This window comes from Octopus bimaculoides, chromosome 9, assembly GCF_001194135.2.
Source record: "Octopus bimaculoides isolate UCB-OBI-ISO-001 chromosome 9, ASM119413v2, whole genome shotgun sequence".
In the NCBI taxonomy this organism is placed as follows: domain Eukaryota; kingdom Metazoa; phylum Mollusca; class Cephalopoda; order Octopoda; family Octopodidae; genus Octopus; species Octopus bimaculoides.
The window spans coordinates 85,579,292-85,588,990 of record NC_068989.1 but is presented as its reverse complement, the minus strand read 5'-3'; positions in this window follow the sequence as shown (position 1 = coordinate 85,588,990).

The window sequence follows — 9,699 nt, the reverse complement described above, 5'->3', positions numbered from 1 at the left end:
ATATATATATATATACTGTTGTGTCTGGGGAGAGTCATTTTCTTAAAAACGAAATATATATATATATGGGTGTGTGTGTATATATATATGTATATAAAGGAAATGTATGAATGTATGTACATATGAATGTGTGTATGTATGAATGTATGTAAGTATGTATGTATGTATGTATATATTTATGGATGTATGTATGTAAATATGTATGTATGAATGTATGTATTTGTATGCATGTATGTATGAATGTATGTAAGTATGTATGTATTTATGGATGTATGTATGTAAATATGTATGTATGAATGTATGTATTTGTATGTATGTATGTATGAATGTATGTAAGTATGTATGTATGTATGTATATCAGAATGTCACAATTTTTTTCCTTTCTGTCACAGATTTTGTTATTGTTTTGTCATTTGTTCAAGTTTAAACACATCATCAACAGCTGTTATGTTTCTTACACTTTATAACTGAAACTTTTATCCCCCCCCCCCCGCACAAAGACATTCACCCACACACTTGTCCTTTCTGTTCATAAGTCAATTCACATCCATTAAACTTAAAGTCTACACCTTTCTGACAATAGATCTCTGTCTCTATTATAGAGATTACAATGAATTGTCACTTCAACTGATTTAAATAGTGTTTGATGTTTCAGAAGTTGGTATATAAGCATCAGTTACTATTAGAGTTGCTTATTGATATTTTATGATCTGCTAAACTAATCATCACCATTTAACGTCCACTTTTTCATGTTTGCATGGGTCAGACAGAGTTTATTGAGACCAATTTACTATGACTGGGTTCCCTTTTTATTGCCAACCCTCACCTGTTTCATCATCATCATCATCATCATCATCATTGTTTAACGTCCACTTTCCATGCTAGCATGGGTCGGACGATTTGAATGAGGACTGGTGGACCAGGAGGTGACACCAGGCTCCAATCTGATTTGGCAGATTGGAGCCTGTTTCTAAGTAAAATATTTTTCCCCATGGTCAAACATATTTTAGCCACACACAGACACAGACACACATGTATGTATGCATGCATGTATGTATGTGTGCATGTGTGTGTGCTTGTTCACACATATATATGTATGTATGTGTATGTGTGCAGTGTGTGGGCATTTGTGTGTGTGTGTGTTTATGGTCTTTTTATCTATCGATTGGATGAAGACTTGTTTATAGCAATGGTTTATGGCCGGATGCCCTCCTCGTTGGTAAGCCTTACCCTTACCTGTTCCTCAAGTAAAGGCTAGTTAGTTATTCCACTCCTCTACCAAAGCACTGACTGAATATTTGTAATGTCAGCAAGGAATGTAAATATCATGTCACCATTTTGCTCAGGCAGTGACATGCTAAGCTGTGGAATGTCAATATTCATGCATATATTTAGCCTTCACACTTTCGGTACTTTCTGGTTATTTCACCCTCATTGAAAAATTGCCATTAAAAAATTGGGTTATCTCCCCATTAAAAAATTGAGTTAATGTGGCAACAAGAGACTGGATTAAGAGTTAGATCCTTTTGATTCAATACTTCAACACATTTTTGACTTTTGGCCTCCTCAGTAGGCATTGTATGATTTGTTATAAGAATGTTATTGGATGTTATAAGGTGCAGAAGTGGCTGTGTGGTAAGTAGCTTGCTTACCAACCACATAGTCCCGGGTTCAGTTCCACTGCGTGGCACCTTGGGCAAGTGTCTTCTACTATAGCCTCGGGCTTCTTTCAGTTTCCATCTACCAAATCCACTCACAAGACTTTGGTCAACCCAAGGCTATAGTAGAAGACACTTGCCCAAGGTGCCACGCAGTGGGACTGAACCTGAAACCATGTGGTTCGTAAGCAAGCTACTTACCACACAGCCACTCTTTTTTCATTTTCTTTGTTTTATTGAGGGTTAAACAATTTTTTCTAGTTGGAGGAGATGACCAAAAGTACTGATATTTTTCATAAAAGGGGGAGGGGTGAGATAACCCAATTTTTTAATGGGGGTGAGATAACCAAAAAGTACCACACTTTCTGTCCCCATCCCTTTCCTTCTAGATGTGAGAAGCCATGCAGATCCCTACACAGGAATCTGCACTACTACCCCAACCCTTGTAGTAATCACCTCGTTCCCTAGCATCAAACTGACGCTCAGGGTTTGTAGTCTCGTAAACTGCATGGTGACCTCAATACTGCAGGTAACATGGAAAGGTCACCCAGCACACTGCAAGTGGTTGGCATTAGGAAAGGCAGCGAGCTGGCAAAATCATTAGCACACTGGGCGAAATGTTTTGTGGTATTTCATCTGCTGTTACATTCTGAGTTCAAATTCTGCTGAGGTCGACTTTGTTTTTCATCCTTTTGGGGGTCAATTAAATAAGTACCAGTTACACACTGGGGTCAATGTAATTGACTTAATCTCTTTGTCTCTCCTTGTTTGTCCCCTCTATGTTTACCCCCCCCCCCGTGGGCAGTAAAGAAATAAATTAGGGAAGGCATGCATTGCCACAGCAGACACTGGAGTTCAATGGAGTCCTTGGACACATCAGGTCCCATCAAACCATCCAACCCATGCCAGGAACTTGATGTTTAAACAACGATGATGACATGAATGCATGTATGCACATATATGTAATAGAAGAAACTTGCCTGTGTTATCAAGCAGAAACATAAAACTTAAAATCACATGGCTACAAAGCAAACACACACACACACACACACATGCATACATGTATGCATGTACATATGTATGTATGGAAAAAAACTACCTCGCTTGGCAACAGGTGGGGGTTGGTGGCAGGAAGGGCATCCGGCTGTAGAAAGTTGCCACACGAATAGTGCTGCGCATATGTATATACACATTTGTAGGCGCGGGCATGGCTGTGTGGTTAGGAAGCTTGCTTCCCAGCTGCATGGTTTCGGGTTCAGTCCCACCGCGTGGCACTTTGGGCAAGTGTCTTCTGCTATAGCCCCGAGCTGCCCGAAGCTTTGGTAGGCGGAAGTTACTGCCGCGTGTGTATATGTCTGTGTATGTGCTTGTGCCTCTCTCCCACATTGTGAGAGAGGGAAAAATGTATGTATATACATGATATATATATATATATATTCTTTTACTTATTTCAGTCGTATGACTGTGGCCATGCTGAAGCACTGCTTTTAGTCAAACAGATTGACCCCAAGACTATTCTTTGTAAGCCTAGTACTTATTCTATCCGTCTCTTTTGACAAACCGCTTAATTATGGCGATGTAAACACACCGACATCATTTGTCAAGCGATGATGGGGCGACAAACATGGACACACAAATACATACATACATACATACATACATATATATATATTTATATATGAAGGGCTTCTTTCAGTTTCTGTCTACCAAATCCACTCAAAAGGCTTAGGTTGGCCCGAAGCTATAGTAGAAGACACTTGCCCAAGGTGTCATGCAGTGGAACTGAACCCAGAACCATGTTTCCATGTGTTTGGGAAGCAAGCGTCTTACCACACAGCTACTCATATATATATATGGTCTGCAAGAGAGACGATTGCGCTGGTATGGTCATGTTGTGAGAATGGATGAGGATAGCTGTGTGAAAAAGTGACACACCCTACTGGTTGAAGGTACCTGTGGAAGAGGTAGGCCTAGGAAGACCTGGGATGAGGTGGTGAAGAACGACTTTCGAACATTAGGCCTCACTGGAAATATGCTGTGCGTGAAAAGACCCGGCAAGACAAGTGAGACCATAACCCGTGGCCTTTACTAGGGGTGTAGCCAGCCCACTTATGCGTACCTTTCTTTCTTTGGACACTAAGCTCTGCTTGTGAAGACCTGTTGAGGCAAGTGAAATCGAAATCGAATTCGAAATCAAACCAAATTTGATGACTGGCATTTCTTAGCATCAAGTCACATGACCTAGTTGTTGGTCAATTTAGTTGCAGGTATTGGTCAGTTTTAACTGTCAATTGTGTGTTTGTAACAGAATTTGTTCCCTACACGGGAAAGACCATCTTGGCCTGTGGAGCCACCCTATGGTTATATAAACACCAGTTTCTTCTGCTCTTTGTTGGTGTCTTTAGGCCAGCCACCATTGACCAGATACCAGCCAGTTTCACCGCTGTCTTCAACCAGTCGTTGCCTGTCTTCAGCACAGCACAGTCATCATAAGATCCAGCAGAACGGAAGTAATTTGAATGTTTGTTCCAGACTGTAGTATTAACACCATTCCCTTTGGTAATCTTCTATTATTATGATAGGAATAAATTATCGCTTGTTTAACTTATTCAAATCTTATTGTTCTTTCCTCATCACACTGCTATAAATGGTGACCTATTAACTCTTCCTGTCACAAGGATTTCAATTTAACACCATCATTTGACCCTTGGGTACATTCAGTGGAGTTCACTCTGTAACAAGTAGATCAGGTATCTGGTCTGAAGATAACTTCCTCCCACCAATCTCAGGGACTTCCTCCTCTGAGTAACAATTAGTATGAGAGTGCATGATAATAAAATTGCCCTGAATCAGTCTTGATGACACAACGGATTTAAAACCTGAGGATTTATATAACGGATCGAGAAAAACTATTACTGGATCATTTAATTCCTACATAAATCCACGGTTCTTTTATGATCACGTTTACAGTTTTACTTCATTTCTTTCGAGATGATTAAATAAATCGTAGTCATGTGTTTAACCCATAAAGCGCTGGGATGAGGACATTTTATGAAAATGAGACTACCATACACACATAAAAAACAAAACAAAGTTAAAATATCTTCTTCGTATATAATGGTGGCATGTTTTACATCATCTGAAAAGTCAATAGTTGAACTATTAGTCCTGTTGCATTCTGGTGGGTACCGGAGCGTTTGGGTGACATTAGATACCAACAAACACCCATAAATTAAACGCATCTATCTGGGCCACGATCGGGGCCTGTCGATCTGTGCCTGACGGTCACGATCGGGACCCATCGCGCTTTATGTGTTAATTCAAGTTGAACTTCGGAAGTGAGAAACAAATTTCAAGGGAAATAATTAGATCTTAAATACAAAAGGAATTATTTCCCTTTAGTTATTTATTTGACTTCCTTTCAAATTGCTTTTTAATATATACGCAAGGCAAAGGTGACGAGCTGGCAGAAGCGTTAGCACGCCGGGCGAAGTGCTTGGCGGTATTTCATCTACCTTTACTTCTGAGTTCAAATTTCGTCGAGGTCGACTTTGCCTTTCATCCTTTCGGGTTGATAAATTAAGTACCAGTTGCGTACTGAGGTCGATCTAATCGACTGGTCCCTCCCCTAAAATTTCGGGCCTTGTGCCTAGAGTAGAAAAGAATATTTACGCAAGACAGGACGGTGAGCTGGCAGAATCATTAGCACACTGGTGTCGATTACATCGACTTACCTCTCCCCCGAAATTACTGGCCTTGTGCCAAATTTTGAAATCAATATTTACGCATTATAGGACGGCGAGTTGGCGGAATCGTTAGCACTCTCAGCAAAATGCTTAGTTGCATTTCGTACATCTACGTTCTGAGTTCAGATTCTGCTGAGGTCGTCTTTGCCCTTCATCCTTTCGAGGTCAATAAAATAAGTACCAGTTGAACACTGGGATCGATGTAATCGACTTAACCCCGCTTCCAAACTTGCTGGCCTTGTGCCAAAACTTGAAACCAATATCTTCGCAAGATAGGTCGGCGAGCTGGCAGAATCGCCGTGATGAAGGGATAACCCAGAAAGAGAAAGGAGGCAACTTGAACATTTGTCCTGATCCCTCTGTTTATTAATCAGTTTATTTCATATCACAGTCATCGGTGGTAGGTCCCAGTGGACCAATCACTGCTTCACTGTAGTGGTGATAAGGGAGTATTTGTAAATTGGGACAGAAAAAAGTTATACAAAAGAATGTTAGGACCACTGGTTTTTCATTTCCCTTACCAATGTTTGTATCATTTGCATTAGCAAAACACATGTGGACTCGCCCCCCTGCAAACACATAGACACATGTGTGTGTGTATGTGTGTAAATCTCTCTCTCTCTCTCCCTATATATATATAAATGAAATTTATAGGAAATAAAAGATGAAGATAGATGCGTGAACAACAAATGAGTGTATTAGTTTGACACTCGGGACAATGAAAAAAACTTGAAGATTTCAGTGGTCCAGTATATATATATCAGTTTCTTTCAACCAACATACACTTAGAATATATTCTTCTAATATGTGCTATGATAGAAGTCACTTGCCAAGGTGTGGCACAATGGGAGTGAACCTGGAAGCAAGTGACATCAAAGAAAACTTAACCACCCAAACATACCTGTACACCTTTGATCATTCAGCCATATCACTTTACCTGACATCAGAAGGCTTCTATAGTGAAAGGAAACTGTGAGTAGATTATTTTGTCTGACACAGTAAATCTCTGATTATTTACATAGCTGTTGTTTAAAGGTGACCGTTGTCACAGCTGGTCCTTGTCACGGTCGAGTGAGGATGACAGAGGTAAAAATGCTATCCTAACTCACTGTTGTTACAATAGATCATTTTCACAGATGACTGCTGACAACATAGGTACAGCTAAAAATGCTATCTCAACTCACTGTTGTCATAGTTCACTGATGAAGGAACTAAAAGTTATTGTGATTGGTTAATTGTTTGTTCTTGCCACAAGTGAAGGCTAATTCTTTTACAAATCACAAGGTAAGTTATTGTTTATATCCTCAGTAGGTTTTCTTAGGGGTCTAAATAGCTGGTCAAAAAATCACAAACTAACCCTTATTTAAATCAAGTTGTTTTCATTTAAGTTCCTTTTCAGAACCCAAATATATCCTATTTTTTGCTTCGGTGTTTTCTAATCTAATCTTTTACACTGCACTCTCTCCTTCACTATGTACCTTGACAATGGAATATGTTGTGTGTCGCAAGAATGAGGGATTAACAGATTAACACAATGTTTTAATCAACAAAATCGTATTAACAATTCAATTATGATGGAAGGAAGAGAAAACGAGATCAGCTAACTGTTACCCTTGTTGGTAATGAAGGGTGTTCCTACATGGTCACTCTACTTGTTAGAAATAGCAAACAAATCTCTCCCAAACCATACCTTACTTTCTTAAAAGGATGAAGGACACATTGGGTGGTGTTGTTTTAAATGTACTGGGTCAGAATAAAAGATGGAACAGTCACTGGTGGGACATTTTTTTTTATCATGTGTCAGCTGAATCAGGGCTGACATGGATAGCAATAACTTGATAGAAGAACCTGTGACATAATGTAGTCCTAAATACATTATCATGTGTTGATAGTCATGGCTGGAACACAATTGATTGTATGTCTATTGAGTTAGGGCTGATCTGGAGCTAAAGAAATATCACTAACAACAACAGCAGCAGCAACGACGACAACGACGACGACATCATTGTGTTCTCTGCATTACTATGTCCTTGACAGTATGAAATCATAATTAAGAAGTGTGATGCAGCAAAACTACAACCCCTGGATCTGGAAGTTCTGTGGTAGATTAAACAATGCATAACCCTTGAAAGTCTTTGGGCTTTCAGAATGATATATGAGTAGGAGCTTTCATTTTATATCACCAGAAACAATTCCTCCTGGAATAAGCTTCAAATGGTCTTTGGAAGCTTTAACCCTTTTGTTACCATATTTCTGTTGAGATGTTCTGTTTCTTTCAATTAATTTTAAATATAACAAAGAATTTAGTAAAATAACTTAGTTATCATTAAGCTAGTGTTAGGAACATAAATTGTGACTAAGGTTTGGTGGAAGATTTTAATTCAAAACTTATGAAAACAAGACATTTGTATTACAGAGCCAGAGCTGGTTTCAGCCGGGTTGGTAACAAAAGGGTTAAATCAGTCATTTGTTAACCCTTTTGTTACCATATTTCTGTTGAGATGCTCTGTGTTTCTTTCAATTGATTTTAAATATAACAAAGAATTCCGTAAAATAACTTAGTTATCATTAAGCTGGTGTTAGGAACTGGTGGAAGATTTTAATTCAAAACTTATGACAACAAGACATTTGTAGTACAGAGCCAGAGGCAGTTACAGCCAGGCTAGTATTGAAACGGTTAAACCCTACTTTTGATTTTTATTCTCAAGAAATAAAAGTTCTGGCATGAATGAGCTCCAGGAAAAGTGCTATTTCAACAATCAATATTCTTCAACTTAAAAGCAGCCTTTGTATCAGAATTGGCGTCATTTTTATGATGTGCAAATTCAAACATTTCTTTAATCTTTCAAACCAGATTTTACCGGCAAGAAATAATAAAAATATTGATTTTAGATTTTGGTACAAGACCAGAATTTCGGTGGAGGGGTAAGTCAATTGCATTGACCCTAGTATTCAACTGGTGTTCACTTTATCAACCTTGAAAGGATGAAAGGCAGAGTCAACCTTGGCGGAATTTGAACTCAGAACACGACCACAGACGAAATGCCACAAAGCATTTCGCCCAGTGTACTAACAATTCTACCACTTTAGAAATAATAATGTCAATAATGATGATGATGATGATGATGATGATGGCAATGATGATGATAATGATGACAATGACGACGACGATGGCAGTGGTGGTGGCGATGACGTTGGTGACAACAAAGACTTCACCCTCCTTTTTCTGTAATTGTCATATAAAATTGTGGCTATTTCTTTTTAATCATCATCATGCTAATTGATACATTACATCAGATCTGATCTTTAATCCATACATTCAGGAGCCATTCTATTTTAAACATTATATTAGATCTATGAAAAAAATGAAGTCCAAGCAATTAACATTGAATCTTCTTGAGCACTTGACTTAATTCTCTCTCTGTTGTCTCATATTGTTTGCATTGTAAACTTTGCAAGCTTTAATGTTTTGTTTAAGTGGGTGATTTGTTTTTGTCTTGCACCAAGCCTTTTTTAAACATCAAGTTAACAATCCATTGTAATCACTTTATGGTACCTTTTCTGCATTACTGCCTTCAGTTTCTCTTGATGACTTCTTTCCAAACGTTTTGAACTGCAGGTAATTATTTACATCAAATATGTATTAAAAAACATACCTCCAGGAAAGAACGGTGTTTTTTGAGAGCAAAAAATTGTTTTATTCCTATAGATGTAAGAATGAAAATGAGAAGATGAAAGAGGCTGAAAGAGTGAGGTTTCAGAAAGAACTGGATAATTACAGTTAGTTGAAGGGTTTCCAGGTTCCAGGTACTGTTTCTTGCACCGCTTAAAACATAAAAACCTCACACTCCACTTACACACACACACACATGCAATAGGGTTCTTTCAGCTTCTGTTTACCAAATCCATTCACAAAGCTCTGGTCAGTCTGGGTCTATAGTAGGTGCCATGCAATGGGATTGAACCTGGAACCATGTGATCGGGAAGCAAACCTCTTATCACATTGCCTCACATGCATGTATTTATGCAACCACACACATACTGATTTCAAATTTTGGCTCAAGGCCAGCAATTTTGGAGAGGATGGGTAAGTCGATTACGTTGACCCCAGTACTCAACTGGTACTTATTTTATTGATCCTGAAAGGATGAAAGGCAAAATCGACTTCAGCAGAATTTGAACTCAGAATGTAAAGATGAAAGAAATGCTGCTAAGCACTTTGACCTGTGCAGAAACAATTCTGCAAGCTCACGACTTTGCAGTCATATATACATATATATATATATATATATATA